The sequence below is a fragment of the Colias philodice genome, chromosome 26, assembly GCF_061535455.1.
Source record: "Colias philodice isolate Cphi_HAF_F1 chromosome 26, ilColPhil1 Martin Lab GWU primary, whole genome shotgun sequence".
In the NCBI taxonomy this organism is placed as follows: domain Eukaryota; kingdom Metazoa; phylum Arthropoda; class Insecta; order Lepidoptera; family Pieridae; genus Colias; species Colias philodice.
Window position 1 is genome coordinate 8,425,874 of NC_143111.1, and position 17,481 is coordinate 8,443,354.

At 32.1% G+C, this 17,481-nt stretch overlaps 1 protein-coding gene across 2 annotated transcripts in view; it reads left to right on the plus strand.

Moving 5' to 3' along the window:
• LOC149477055 (uncharacterized) overlaps nucleotides 1-17,481 on the plus strand; it is a 306,353-nt gene that overhangs the window by 261,321 nt on the left and 27,551 nt on the right. For both annotated transcript variants that reach the window (XM_089711381.1, XM_089711380.1), the window contains one exon: nucleotides 7,766-7,801. The gene's annotated coding sequence lies outside the window, so the exon portion shown is untranslated. The remainder of the gene's footprint in view (nucleotides 1-7,765; nucleotides 7,802-17,481) is intronic.

Consider the following 17,481-nt stretch of genomic DNA (forward strand, 5'->3'; position numbering starts at 1 on the left):
AGCCAATATATAAATCTCATATTTATATTTGAATATAATCGTTAGTTCGTAAAAAAACTGCATAAAAATATTCTAAAAATAAATTATTTATTAAATGTCAAGCCACGACTTTATCTGTTCAAAGTTATTATAAGAAAATTATATTTTTAGTAACTCAGACGTATTTCAATCATAAAAATGAAAAACAATATATTATGTAATTAAAATCGTAATTAAAAAATAAACAAGCCCATTTCAATTGCCGCTTAAAAATAATTAAAAAATCGTATTTGTAATTTACTAAAATGGCAGGATTCGCGCAAAAATTTACAAAATTGGTTAATTTTTAACATTATCATGCGTAAAAATTTATATAACATACTAATGAAATTACGGTCATAGTATTTAAATGATTTTTAATTATTTGGATTTTATTCTCAGCTTAGTTTATTTAAACAAAATTTTTAAACCTTATAATAAACCAACTATCCGAGAGAACCGGGGCGATCTATTAGTTAATATATCTATACCACTGAAATCGATTCAAACGTGTGTTAATATTCAAACTCCATTGCGATCGTTTAAGCCCAGAGAGGCTATCGAAGCAATACAGCCTGATAGCTCTTGATATCGACGAATGCGTTTTGTGGGCTATTAAACTGGATTATAAACACTAGCTCTTCCTGCGGATCTGTCTGTTGAGTCCAAGACTTTTTAAGGTCACAGTGACTGATTCTAATTAATTTGGCGGCTACAGTAGGTAATAACAAAGAAAAATTTCATTAAAAATTGTTAATATTTCAGAAAAAAAAGACTAATATAAACTCAAACTCAAACTCAAACATTTATTTATTCAATTAGACTTCTTCTAGAAGCACTTTTGAAACGTCATAAGTTACATATTTTTAACATTTACCACCGATTCGGAAAGCAGTAGACCGTATCTACGGAGAAGAATCGGCAAGAAACTCCATAGTTGCTCTTTTTAATCATGTCAGTTTTACACATCATGTATTATAGTAATATGCCAAAGAACTGTCCTGTGGTTTTTACGCGATAACCCTCCATGGGTCTTTATCGTCCATATATTCCTTAATACTGTAATAGGCTCTCTGAACTAGTACATCTTCTTATATATAAAATTCTCGTGTCACAATGTTAGTCTGCATACTCCTCCGAAACGGGTGGACCGATTCTCATGAAATTTTCTGTGCATATCGGGTAAGTCTGAGAATCGGCCAACATCTATTTTTCATATGTACCACGGGCGAAGCCGGGGCGGACCGCTAGTTTTTTATATAAGTTTTAAATTTAGAACTACTAAACTCTTTAATATTAATAATGACTTAAAATGGAAATGGAATGGCTGATGACGATGACAAATGATGATGTAAAATGGACATGATTTTAAAAGCGTAGCTACGGAGTTTATTGCTGGCTCTTCTCAATGTAATGACGATTCAAAAGAACTTCCACAAGACTTGTGTAAATAAAAGTTTAATGATGTAAAACTACGCATTAGTTTAGCATATACATCAACACAATATTATATTAATAAATGGATGTTGTTATAGTTTTATTCGTACAAACTTTAATATCAAGTGACCTTATATCAAGTCTACGTGCCAAATCCACTCATTCTATCATTCATACAATATATCACTCAAAAAATGGAGTCGCACTGAAAGGCGAATGGGTCCAAAGTCCACAATAAATATGATTTACGCCCCGTAAACCCGTCTCTCCTCTTGTCACTAGATGTCAGTCCTTGTAACGAATCTACTCGCCTCAGTTGCGAATAAATTTCAGAAAAAGTGCTATTAAATGATGGTTAGAAATATGCAGGGTAGTAAAGTAAAGATAAATAATTTGGAAAATCCAAAAGTGCACGCCCCATAATTTTTTTTTAATTAATATTTATTAATTATTATTTTTGTTTATTTAATAACAATTAAACCACATCAAATCAGACCCTGAAAAATGAAAGGGTTTTTCATTTTTCAGGGTCTCAGGAAAAGGATCCGCACATACAGACACACGGACGTCCAAGACAGAACTTTTTTAAACTGTTTTTTAACTAGTTTAAATAACAAAAATGACATCAAAAATATCATGAACGTTAAAAATAGTGTTTTTTCTTAATATATTGTGTGTGTATGTATTATCTTACAAGTGCAATGTATGATACATAAAGACATTTTAAGTTTGAAAAATCAGATGTTTTGCGCGAAGTGACAGTTAAGTAGTACCCACCTCAACGCTTCGCATGAGGCGTGCAATATGACAGTTTGAGTTTGTAACAAACGTCCATCCTCGTTTAATAACGGTTGATTAGAACTGGATTATTGACATAAAGGTGTAGTATAGTCGGCATTATTATAACGGTGAATGTAAATCAAACGAACATAGAGCTGTAGATAGAGCAAGAGCATTATTTCGTGATCTTTTAGGCCATTCTCCCATTACGATACGCACAGGAGATTCAAGTATTCTGCAAGTCTCGGAGACTAGTGGCCGCGGAGTATCTCACATACATTTGTATGTAGGCGCGCACACTACGCTACCGGTACAATGTATGTGGGATATTCCGCGGCGACTAGTCTTCGAGACTTGCATCGCCTGTGCGTATCGCAACGGAGAATGGCCTTAGTGTAACTAATATTCGTATCCAGTGTTGCATAAAATTGGAACATTGTTTAGAATCTTATCGAGTGCACTAAGAACAACGAAAGAATGCTCTACGCCTGTGTACACTAAAATAATTTGACATAGTGGGGTTATAATGAGCATTCGCTCGGTTGGTGTAAATGCACCGTAACATGCATATTGTATATTATTGCGTATTACCATTTTGCACAATTTAATCTACTAGCATACATGCGAAAGTTTGTATGTATGTTTGTTTGCTACTCCTTCACGCTAAAACTCCTGAACCCAATCCTTGTTCCTTTGACTATGCGGACGAAGCTAACGGCGAAAAGCTAGTATTATATATAAATTGTACAGAGTCGCAATACATAACTTTTGTACTATTCCTGCTTAAAAAATATTTTTAGTACCGTCAAATTAGTCTACAGGAGTTATGCTTGACATCAAAACTGTACGGCACACTTTTTCCACCTGTAACATTTATAATATTCTTTTACTGGCAAGTAGGACGGTATGTTACCTGACGTGGTTAGTTTTTTGAAATTTTTGTACAACTTATGTATCTACTAGCTGCTCCGCGCGGTTTCACCCCCGTGGCTCCACTTCTGTTGGTCGTAGTGTGATGATATATAGCCTATAGCCTTCCTCGATAAATGTGCTATCTAACACCGAAAGAATTTTTCAAATCGGACCAGTAGTTCCCGAGATTAGCGCGTTCAAACAAACAAACTCTTCAGCTTTATAATATTAGTATAGATTATAAGCGAAATTGTACAAATGCCTGGTTGTATAAAATGCATGTATTATATATAGTTTGTAGATGTTACAATAAAGTATGAATATTATATTTTTAACATTATAAAATTCCTTTACCTGGTCATTATAAGCGTATTATTTTTCTTAATTTATAGCTATGGAGCGACTTCATTAAAGCTATTTGTAAAAATATATGTAACGAAATTATTATGTATATGTTTATACTAATATTATAAAGCTGAGAGTTTATGTTTGTTTGAACGCGCTTATCTCAGGAACTACTATTTCAATTTGAAGAATTTTTTCGGTGTTAGATAGCTCATTTACCGAGGAAGGCTATAGGCATTATATGATCACGCTAAGACAAACAGGAGCGGAGCAATGCGGGTAAAGCCGCGGGGCACAGCTAGTTTTAAATAAACCATAATATAGTTGCATATGTTAAATAAAATAAACCTTTTATCATAATTCACAAAAAATGACTGAAATCTGCCTGTTTTTTCATAATTCCTAAATACTTTTTCTGTAATTCGACGAAGATAAATTAAAACGCTCTCAATAAAACCTTTTATTGGAATACCTTTGCTGATAGAAGTAACTTTTCGCAGCGAATTCAAATAATTTTAATACTCTGAACCGAGGGCGCTCTTTTTTAATTGTATATTTTTCAACGTATTTAATAAACATCGTGGCTGGTTGTAATTTAAAAATAACACTTTAAGAATAAAGATGGAAATGCTTGAGATATTTTTATATTTCTACTAGATTTCCGCCCGCGGCTTCGCCCGCGTTTGCAAAGGAAAACCCGCATAGTTCCCGTTCCCGTGGGATTTCCGGGATAAAAACTATCCTATGTGTTAATCCAAGTTACCCTCTATATGTGTACTAAATTTCATTGTAATCGGTTCAGTAGTTTTTACGTGAAAGAGTAACAAACATCCATACATCCATACAAACTTTCGCCTTTATAATAGATAATATTAGATAAGCTTTAACAAAATTGTCGAGTATGTTTACGTAATAAAAATATTTCATATCCTAGTTTATCTTTGAGTTTTTTTTATTTAAAAAAGAAATAAAGAAATAAATCTGACCTTAGTCACTAGTTTGTATTGGTTATACTTTCCTGTTCTCGGAATCAGATTATGTGAATTTATACAACACTATTTACAATTTCGCTTATAATACAAAAATAGAATGACGTCAGTATATACAAGGACATAACAAGGTCACGTCTAGCCAAATTTGCGCTATACAAAATCATTACCACAAATTAAAATACACCTACAGCCCTAATTCCCTCAAATTCAATCAAAGAAATCATAACGCGTAACACGAACACACAGAAACAATGCGATCAAGAAAGCCGAAAGCCATTCAGGATCGTGTATAATCATCGGAGTTTAAATCGGTCGCGTCGCATTCAATTTGTACGCCCAGAGCCTGTCATTTCTATATTTCGTCTCATTTCGCGCACTGATGGCTCTCGCCTTTGATTCCCTTCATTATACGGAATTTCCGAGATTAAAACGATCAAAACGGAACGCCGAATTGAATATTCTGGTACGTGATTAAGTGGATCGAATGCATTACATAGTTGTGTGCTTTTGTGCATGCTTTTCAGGTGAGTGCAAGTCGTTTTGTATTTTACACTCGAAGCTCGAGGGTATGTTGTGACGATGATGTTTATTGTTATTTGACATGTTTATTCAATCACGGAATTAGGGACTATGTTTGAATAACAAAAAGGATATTGTGGCGTTAGTTTATACAGATACTTCGAAGTTAGTCTATGCACAGAACATACATAGGTCCCTTTGCGTTCATCTTCATTAATGAAACGTTGTATTTTATATTTTTTTAACGTGAATATCACACATTTACATATTATTTATAACAGATTTAAAACTATATTTATTCATCCTATATTAATCTTTCATATTATATACTTGCACTATCTAGTTCTATATAATATTTATCTACGTTACTTCGTTACACAGTTGCTACTCAATCTCAAGTATAATAAAATTACATGAAAGTGTTGCCTCATCTTACCAATACCCCAAAGTGCGCTTTTGGGTTAAGGATAATTCACTTTATGATCTTTTAGATTAAATCAACACACGAGAGAGAGCAATGTTGTTATGAATGTGGACTGCTGTTGAGCTAAAAATAAACTCAGCGCTTTATTATGGCGTCATAGTTTATTCATTATCAGTAATTAATTCAGTAATTAATTATGTTAGTTGCTTGATCATTTTTGTATTAATTTAAGAGTCAGGCAGAATTATAAAATTTTTTAAGAATTTTTTGAATTTATAAGCTTCACACTAAACAGACTCCTCTAGACTCGATTTTGATCCACTTCGAATCCACGGACAGATTTAATTCAAACTTTGTACACTTATCAATGACAATACAATAAAGTTCAAACGTGATTTTTATTTTTTATGCCGCTTAATAATTAAACTCAGTTTGTATAGAAACTAAACCAATTGGAATAATAAAGCCAGTTAAGATATATTTAAAATTTATTCGTAATTTTTTAAATAGTTTACTATCGACTCTCTTAAAAAATATAGAATTATGTGTGATTTGAAAAATACTAAAAAATGTATTCCGGATATATACATTTAATACATACTAGCTTTCCACCCGCGGCATCGCCCGCGCAGTCAAAGAAAAACCCGCATAGTTCCCGTTCCCGTGGGATTTCCGGGATAAAACCTATCCTATGTCCTTTCTCGGGTATCAAAATATCTCTATACCAAATTTCATGCAAATTGGTTCAGTAGTTTAGGCGTGATTGAGTAACAGACAGACAGACAGAGTTACTTTCGCATTTATAATATTATAGTAGGTATGGATAGATTAATTGTATTGCCTTTCTTGTTTCCATACAATAAGCTTAAACAATGAGAAGTATTTATTATACTCGTATTCGAACCAATATTTATATTTGTTTTTCAATTTACGTACAATTTCAATAGACCACTTTGTAACGATCGAATAAACAACTTTTTATTTTATGATTTTTTGTTTTCATTATAAATAGTTACACAATGACCCAAATAATATTATATTAACTTTAAAAATATATATTAAAGTTACAAACTACATTTTGATACCTTACTTTATAGTTTAAAGTTGGCATTAGTTTTTAATATATACTAATATTATAAAGCTGAAGAGTTTGTTTGTTTGAACGCGCTAATCTCGGGAACTACTGGTCCGATTTGAAAAATTCTTTCGGTGTTAGATAGCTCATTTATCGAGGAAGGTTATAGGCTATATATCATCATGCTACGACCAACAGGAGTGGAGCCACGGGGGTGAAACCGCGCGGAGCAGCTAGTAATATATTATATTCTTTAATTTAATAAGGATGCTCATAGAAAGTACTATCCTCTTATTCACTTATTAACTTTTAATTAAATACTAGTAATAAGATTTTATAACAAATAATCTAACCTTTTCATGCTCTAAGTTTTCTTGTGCTAAGTTTTACGCGCGTATATTCATATTTAGAAAATGGAAACTTTTTAAGGTTACAAGTGCTTGAAACTTTGGAATAAAGCGTTGAAAAAAATATTGTATTGTAAGTTTTAACACCTCGAAAATTTTGAATTAATTTTGCTAAAACAATACTTATTATTATGTAATTACAATAAAATACTGTCAAAATATTTATATATCAATTTTCACATTAACCTTTCTCATTACAACGAAATCCCTTGTACATTTACGTTCCAACGTTTAACGTGTTGAGATAAAACAATGTAACATTACAGTTGATTGCATTACAATTTTATCAGCCACTCTGAACGATTGATAATGTTAACAAAAGTAATTGTTTTTCGAGCCATAAATTGTTCATAAATTGAGCTTTGTGGAAGATATCCTTTTCTATGTATTTTTATCTATATGAAATAAACTTTATTTCATAAATTTACGTTTACACTAGCTGTCCAACCGGCTTCCCCTGTGTACTGAAATAATAACACGCAGTTTCCGTATCATTGTCATTTCCGGGGTAAAAACTAGCATAATATGTCCGTTCTCAGGTGACAAACTATCTATGTATAAAATTTCATCAAAATCGGTTCTTTGGTTTTGACGTGAATAAAAGACAGAATAACTTTCACGTTCTTAATATTAATGTTAAGATTTGTATTCTAGGTCAATTATAGGTCTGTGAGTTTATTTTTTAAACATATTATAATTCATGAATATTCTTTATTGCATATGTATTTTTAAATGCAATAAATAACACTTGAATTATTACTTACTGGTTAGTATTTAAATGTTATTATAGGAAATGAAATATGCCTAATTATGCTGTCTTAATTTATTTATTTATTTAGTGTTTTTGTTGTTACAGAAAACATGAAGTCACATGCCGATGAAATTTAAAAAGGTAAGATTTAGTAAACTCTGTTTGGGTCACAGAGTTAATTTAGTAGTAAAGTTAGTAAAACCATTTCTAATGGGACACATTGTACCTACATAAAACAACATAGAAATGAATTAATATAACTTTTAAAAAATAGCTATACCGCCTCCTCGGTACAGTGGTTGACGCGTGAGTGTAACACCGAAGGGTCCTGGGTTCGATTCCCGGTGGAGACGAAGAAAAAAAAATGTTTTGGTCTGGTAGGACACAGAAGGCCAATCACCTACAGACTCGTCCCTAAAGAAAATCAATCAGTGAAACAGATGTATAATGCATCTGCCTCTTACCCCACTAGGGGACATGGGACTTCACTTTTTTAGGCTTCAAACTAAATGAAGCGATATAATTGTTTATTAACAATAGTGGATAAATGTCTATGATTGGTCGTCATTGTAGATTAATTTTATTCATAATTCTCCATAGATACTGCTTTCCGAATCAGTGTTAAATGTTAAATATATGTTATGGCGATTCAAAAGTGCTTCCAGAAGATGTGTAATTGAATAAATAAATGTTTGAGTTTAAGTTTAGGCAAACATCGACGATCATTTGTTGGGCCAACGTTGCCCATCGTGAAGAGGGTCCATTTGGTTCATTTTGTTTTCATCGACGTTATCTAAACGAGAATATAATTTACCGCCACTCAATGAGCGCTGATTCCACATCAATGAACCAATATAATTTGGGAACTATTTGATTTTGAAATTAATCCACAAAATTCACACATTACTGCATTTAAATTGCCACAATGATAAATTAAAGTTATTCGATTTAAATCGAATTGATGGACACCCATCCATGTTTGAATGGCTTGTTGTTCTAGTTTATTACGCTTTCAAAGCGATTGGCAGTAATTGTTGAATGATGAAAAAGTGCTAACTTGAGATTTTCATCGTCAACACGGTACGTTTTAAGGAATGAGATAAGAATTTGGTACAGAGATTGTCATTTTTAAAACGCAACTTGAGCAATAGAGAACTCTATATTAATAAATGTGCTCACTCTACTTTATTTTCGTAGAATTTGATAGCCAAATTCACTTTACTCTATTTTTATTGTATTTTTTTACTTATAGGAGGCCCGTGTCCCAGCAGTGGGAACGTATATTATGTGCTGACTGCTGATGATGATGATGATGATGATAGGATTCAGTATTATAAAGAAAGCACGCAAAACATAATTTTATGTCGATCATATCATTTTTATACATTACAACAAGCAGCCATTTCTATATCACACTTCAATATAATATTTCAACAAATAGCAGGAAATCACAGAAACCCGTAAAAACCACATTTGAAATTCTATTAGCTTACCCTCGTCATCTGGTTACAATTGAAAATATTACAATCTAAGTATGCATCCATGAATCGTGCCTTCTTTTAAATTCATTTTACCATTTTTAACCGACTTCAAAAAAGGAGAAATTTCACTGTATTTATTGTTGGTTTGTTACCTTAGCACTTTTGACTGTGTGAAACGAAAAAAACTTTAAACTGATATCGAAAGCCCTTACCTAATGAGTAAAATGATGAAATTTTACACCATACACATACATTTAGTATGAGATATGACTATCCTAAACATGTAATATGAAAAATTTTGGTTCTTTTTTTGAATTTGTACTTAAATTACTTCGCAAATTTTAATAAAAAATCATTTGGAAACTGTAAATAGAGCTTTAAATGTCAGTTAAAAATTTTTTTATGTGCAATAGTTACGAAACAATCGCCTGTGCACACTTAACGATTACACCCTGTATATCTTAATTCTTAATATTCTTAATACTATTATAAAGGCGAAAGTTTGTATGGATGTTTGTTACTCTTTCACGTAAAAACTAATGAACCGATTACAATGAAATTTATCACACATATAGAGGGTAACTTGGATTAACACATAGGATAGATTTTATCCCGGAAATCCCACGGGAACGGGAACTATGCGGGTTTTCCTTTGAAAAACGCGGGCGAAGCCGCGGGCGGAAATCTAGTATTGGTATATTTCTAGTTAACTATACCAGTATTATACACCCGTTCTAGTTTGGGAGGTAAATATACTATTGTAATGTAACACGGATTGAAAGGAAATAATCTATTGACTATACGGGAATAAAAGGATTCGTGTAACGAAATATCTTTTGAAGAGCGATCGTTTGTACATAACGATATATCTATTTATAGTATATCGTGGAGTTTTTCAGCTCTGCTATACTTAAATAATGTATTTTTTCCTTGGGAAAATCCTAATCCTTTTAAATATTCGTTAAATAGGTCTGCTAATTTTTCTATCCATCATAATATGTGTCAGAGAATACATAAAATACATACATATTTTTATTACAATACTATACACAAATACAATTCAAATCTGATTTTCAAAAATCCAAAGAACTTCGAAGAAGGATTTCTAGTATGAAATACCTACTAATGTCTTCTCGAGTCTCAAACTACCTCTGTACCAAATTTCATCTTAATGTTACTCCCTAAATAAACGTGGAAAATAAATATCTCAGTGTTGCCATATCGCAAGCAGAAAAACATTTATTTCCCCAACCGGAAGGTGATGGGCCGGAAACTGTTATCGGACGGTCACGTGGCGGAAATATTATAGTGATGTTAATAAAATGTGCACTTGGGTTTAGGGTTCCGTAGGATAATATTTTTTGTAGCATTTTTTGGGTTTAAAACCTTAGCTATGACCTGACTTAATGCCCTGTGGCCTTTTTCCTTGCGGAGTCCGTTCCAGGGCTTGCCTAGGTATATGTGAGGTATTCCTTCTGAGGCTGTGGCCGACTCTATGAATGAATGAATGAATGAAAAATACTTTATTGTACACCAGATATGATACATTTTATAAACTTAACAATAAATTAATCAATGTACAGTAGGCGGCCTTATCACTGGCAGCGATCTCTACCAGGCAACCCAAAAAAGTCGAGGAAAATAGTTAAATTAATCATGGTGGTGCATAATAAATAAAAGTGCATGAATCATATATTCTAGGTCATAGTGTATAATGATATATATAGGTAGTAGTGTGAATCTATATTATCTAGGTCATAGTGTATAATGATATAATATATAGGTAGTAGTGTGAATCTATATTATCTAGGTCATAGTGTATAATGATATAATATATAGGTAGTAGTGTGAATCTATATTATCTAGGTCATAGTGTGATGATGTAGTGGTTCCTTTAAGTAAAAGCTTGTGGTAGCTGTTTAAAAATGTAAATTAGTATTGTCAATTTTAATTTAGTAATGTATATTTAGAAATTACAATTTTTTCAAACGAAAATCCTTAATCTTTAAAATACTAGTAAAGTACTAAATAGCAATAATTAAAATAAAACCAAAAACATTTTCTATCTTTAAACACTTTTTTACAATAATTCTATTCTAAAAACCTCGATTCGTTGAAAAACTGTTCAAAGAAAGTGTAGTAAAAGCTAATCGTATTTGAAAAGGCGTGAAAATGTTCTAGACCATAAATTTAAAAGGAAACACTATAAAGTCAGAACGGAGGAACATTTTTAAACAATTCGCCTAACTCAAAGCAAGCTATCTGCATTCCGGCTAAAAGCTAAGTTTAAGACAATCTACTTAACAAAGAGGGCACAAGGGAACTTGGAGGCAAAGTGGTAACTTCAAGTTGTAACTTAACCACTTTAATATATTTATATAATCATCACCATCAAACTCAAACATTTATTTATTCAATTAGACTTCTTTTAGAAGCATTTTCGAAACGTCACTAAATATTTTTAACAATTACCACCGATTCGGAAAGCAGTATCTATGGAGAAGAACCAGCAAGAAACTCCATAGTTGCTCTTTTAAAATTTTGTCAAAAAAATTCATCATCATCTATGTATAAATAGAATTAAAAATATCCATAAGACATGTTCATCATTATTATTATTTATCGATGTATAAAAATAGTAAATTATATTATCATTTGTAGTACTTAAGTATCAAATTAAAAAATACATAATAAAACATAATATTTTGAAAATATAATGAATGAAGAATTTTATAATTAACACCTTAGATTGATGCTTATCACACAAATAGAAATAATTATACACATAACATGAGTAATTAATTAAAAAATCTAAAAATATGTGTCCTATTATATTCTATTCAATACAAAATTCTTACCTCTATACTAATTATGAAGAAACCTCAACATAAAAGATTCAGGATAAAATGCACAGAAATATAAATGTCATTTAATTTTTCAAATTAACAATTTGTAGGTCATTAAAGCATAACTGGAGCATCCAACGTGCTCTAAATTAATCCGAAAATGTATATTTAAAACGAAATGCGTGATAATTTTTAATTAACGGTAACTGGTTTGACGCTCACTTATTATTATTAATTATTATGTTATTATAATGATAGTCCTGACAATTTTGGTAATGGTGACAAATCTCAGTAGTCAAATGCACAGGAATATAATATTAAGGTACTTCATAAGGGCGATATAATTAAAGAATTCGTAAATAACGTTAAGCGAGCAAAAATGTTTATAATTTATATTATTATTTCTCTGTAAGTGATTCAAATGTAATCTTTTTGAGAAATGAATGTCTTAAACCGTAAAGAATTCAGCAAAAATAAAGAAGAATATAAAGGGAACTAAAATCACTTATCACGTCTACAAAATATAGAAAAATGTATACCTACTTACCTATTATGCAATTTAAAATAATCTAGTAAACAACTTAAAAATAATATCTAGGAATAAGGAGTGATAACTTCTTTGAATTTGATTAAACTTGATGATATTTTTAGCTGCACCATTATAAGACATCAAATACATAGTATAAAACAGTCACAGGGACAGAGACCCTGTGTCCCTTTGTATGCTTAAATCTTTAAAACTACGAAACGGATTTTAATACGGTTTTTGTAATAGATAGAGTGATTCAAGAGAAAGGTTTTAGTATATAATTTATTAGGTTTTAGACAAAGCAAGCGATAAGCTAGTTCTGTATAAAACGTAAAATATAATAAAACAATTCTCTCGCTAATTATTTCACAACATCGAATTAATACGCTATACGTTATGTAGCGGTAAACAGTAGAACTGGGAAACTTCCAAACTATCGCGCTTTGTCTCGGAATACTTGAACACAGTGTTATGCGGGATGTGAAATGCATGTGTTAATATTATATGAGTTGGATATAATATTTTGTATGTACCTAGGTACATGTAGTTATAGTATGTGGATTCAATCTCGTAGAATACAAATATATTTTTTGGAGAATACTTTCGTTTAATATGCGGTATTATTTTTTACAGATGAGATAAACAGAATAGAATAATATTAATAGATAGATAGATAGAATATGTAAAGAGAAAAAGACGTGTGGCACTCAGGGAGTGCCGCGGTAAATCTATTGCATAGCATGCCTTCAAGCCACACCTCCGTGCCCGTCGGAGTGGGGAGCGTGAGGTTTTTTCGTTACGGAATTTCTAGATTCGGTCCCCGCGCTCAAGGCCCGCGATAGAAGCTATAACAAGCATTCCACCCGCAACTCCGCCAAAGGAAAGGAAACGCCGTACTTATAGTTCGCGTTTCCGTAGGTTTAGCGCATTTAAGTCTATCAAATGTCCTTTCTCATGTTTCATACCAAACTTTCATACAATTTTCATACCAAACTTTCTCCAATCGGTTCAGTGGTTTAGGCTTAAAAAAGAGACAGACGAAGTAACTATCGCATTTATTGTTGTAAGTATTATTAGAAATATAAATAAAATCCAAATCATGTAAATCTGTCCATAAGTATTTTAAACATAGGAAAAAACATCACATGAAAATCATTTGATATAAAATATACCTGTCTGTATGACACCAACATGAATTCCGGAAGATCCAAACTTTCCTAGTGTTAAACACAGTGTCGCCACAAATTATTAAGTTTCCTATAATCTTGTAAACTAAGAATTTTATCTTACTTGTACGTGGTTTATAAATACTGGAACAACCCAAGTGTTTAATTTTGAAATTTAAAACGTTTAAGGGCTGATTTTTCAATCCTCAGTTAAAATTCGTCGAATAACGTATTAAACTACCATTTCAAAATGTATTCTTATTGCATGCAATTGACAGTTTACAGGTGACATTTTAACATTATCGTGTAATACTTTATTGGACGGGTAAGTTTTAACCAGGGATTGAAAAATCGACCCTAAATGATAATCTGAGAATTTTCTGTTGGTTTCGTGAAGTTATTTTATTTGGATAAATATAATTGAAGCGTATAAATGTAAGTTATATAAATTTATGACCTTTAATTAATATAATTTATTATGGTTACTAAAAAAACCTTGCAAATAATGATAGCCCATAGAGTTTTTTTGGCCACTTCCTTGGTACAGTGGTTGACGCGTGACCGTAAAACTGAGGGTCCTATTCGATTACCGGTGGAGACGAAGAAAAAAAATGGCTCGGTCTGGCAGTACACAGAAGGCTGATCTCCTACTTGTCCCTAAAGAAAATCGATCAGTGAAACTGATGTATGCATAATGCATCTGCTCCTTACCCAACTAGGGAACACAAGACTTCACTTTATAGAGTTTTGTCAATTAACATCTCATTTCAAAATGCTATTATGCAAACTAGAGATGCAACGAAAGGTTGTTTGGCCAGATACTGGATACCGGATGTTCGGCCTGACCACCAGCCGAATGTTCGGTATCCGGCCGCCGAATATTCGGCCGGCGGCATTTTGAGTTTCGTAGGTGCGAGTCGCGCACCAGCACGCCGCCCGCGCCGTGCAGGTTTTGATTTGTTTCGTAGTGAACGTTCGCGCGGTCACAGGTCTTGATAGAGACACTTTTATCGTGTCAGTCAGCACGAAACAATTTCGTTAAAAAAAATTTCGTTGAAAATAATAAAAAGCTTTAATTACAACTGTATATTTATTTAGATTCTATTTATAAAATCTACCAAGTTTACCATCCGGTATCCGGCCGGATAGTAAAAAAGGGCCGGATACCGGATAGGAACCGAATATTCGGTGCATCTCTAATGCAAACATTGCATTCGAAACCCTAAAACTATTCTGCATCAAAAATAGATTTTAGAATTCAAATGTGTTCAGCAAAAGCCTATAATTATGATCTAATTAATTTTTCAAATACACAGTAATTTATTGCTTGCATTTAATTATGTAAATGTATTTACCAATATTTGCATGAACAAACAAAATAACTAGATGCAAATGGTGTCATTTATATGTGAAATATGACTTAGTTTAAATTATTATTGCATTTGCACCATTGTATTTTAATCGTATTATAATTTTAATGTCGTTTGGTACAATTGTTGAGTGATTGACTGTTATGTTTAGTTTAAATTTTAATTTAGGCTTTAGATTATTTGTATATAAGGTTCAAAACTGGTTGCAAAAAAGATAATATTATATATTTTATCTATTATGACTATTCTTTATAAGATACCTTTTACATTTGTATTGGTTTTTATGTGTTTCTTTCATCTTATATTAGTAGGTAACCACGTTACTAAGTTAATTAGTAGGTATATTAAAAAATTAAGATAAAAAAATATGTAAGGTATTTTGAATGTCCCGCATAGAAAAAGTATACCATCTATAAATAGGCTTGTCTGACTCCGTTGAAATTCAAGCAATCCAGATGTATACAGTAAACATCGTTAAACTATCAAAGCAAGTTTTTGTACAATATTTACAGTACATACGTTTATCTCAACCTACATTCGTGTACAAATATGTACAGGGACTCCATTAAATGCACGCCAAAGAACTGCAACAGAAGAAAAAATGAAGCCCACGGCATAAACAAGGTTCAATCCTTGATGTGTGTGTTCTGGATGAGACATCGAATTAAACATATTATCTTCTCTTCTCTCTCTTTTATTTCTATTTCTCTCTTCTATTTCTCTGGTTCAGGATCGAACTGTAACCAAGTGTTGTGTTGTAAAATTCAAGCATTGTTAAATTTTACCAACTTTGTCTTCAATTTCAAAATAAAATTTACCATTAATTTACATAACCAAAGAACCGAAAATACTATATTGAAGCTATGAAATAAAGCGGAAATACTATAGCAATTATTAAATTGTAGAGTAGGTATTTGAATAAAAAATGCAGAGGCTTATGCATTTTTGCTATTATACTACTAACTAATAATGTTGATTATTTTTCCGACCCAAATATCGACCAATAGAATTGCACCATTCGACGTCACGTGGTACAACCTACATGGTATTATACTGATAATTTTTTGAAAATTTTCTCTGGTCGTTGAGGTCAAACTGACCGGTTGAATTCAATTGTGAAATTATTGGCCGACATTTGGGACGGAAAAATAATCCCCCGAATACCACACGAGCTTCAAAATAATCTGGCATTTCCCTCAAGCCTCAAGGTTCCCTGCAAACAAATAAAGTCGTCAAGTTTTTCAGGAAAAATCACTCGCGCTTCGCGCTCGTGATTTTTTAACCTTGGCTAAGGACTTGACTCCTTCATTTGTTTGCAACGAACCTATCGGAAAATACCCGATAATTTTGAAGCTCTTGTGGTATTATAAGTGAATATTATTACTAAAGTCTAGTTAATTTTGGCTTGTTATATTCGTCTGGAGTAAACGTGTTTTAGTTATTCATAATAAAAATTAAAAACCACTATCTTTAATAGAAAATACATCTTCTATAATTGTAATACTGTCTTTTCCATATTATTTATTTCTCGGCTTATTCAGTACAACGGGGCTATAAGTCACAGTTATCAGCCGTACGGGCGGCGACGCAGGTTGTTGATTTTTGTCACGTCCGCACCTAGTGAATAGTTCGCTATTATATTACTGTTTCGTATAGTACTTTATTTCTTTTCGTACAGTTCTTTTGTTGTTTTTACATTAAGCCGGGATAAAAGTAGGTCGAAATGTGGTGACTTTTATAATGCTTTGATTGGGTAAGAATAATGGAAAAGTTATGTTATAGAAAAGCAGACGTATTAACAACTGAATCTTTTAACAGTATCTTTGGAATTAACTACGAGCATAAATAACTTTTTTTCGACCGCCTAGGCCTCCTCGGTACAGTGTTTGACGCGTGAGCGTAACACCGAGGGATCCTGGGTTCGATTCCCGGTGGAGACTAAGAAAAAAAAAATGTCTTGGTCTGGTAGGACACAGAAGGCTGATCACCTACTTGTCCCTAAAGAAAATCGATCAGTGAAACAGATGTATCATCATCTGCCCCTTACCCCACTAGGGGACATGGGACTTCACTTATAAATAACTTTTTATTCCAAATGGAAACTATTATTACTATATTTTTATAATAGTTATTATCACTGTAAAATACCTATTATGATCCAGGATCCTATCACTATCTTTACATAGTATTTAAAAACAAACTCACTTATCACTCTATAGATGTCTAAAAGTACGCAACGGATATTGATGTGTTTTATTAATAGAAGATAGACTGATTCAAGATGTAGGACCTAGTTTTAAATTTAGCTAGTACATATTATAATATCATATACAAAACTCGCTTTAATATAATATTGTTATCTTCCAACGTGTTATAATAAAATTTGCCTAAAGCTTTCTTATAAAAAGGATAAAAATTATTCCTTCGAA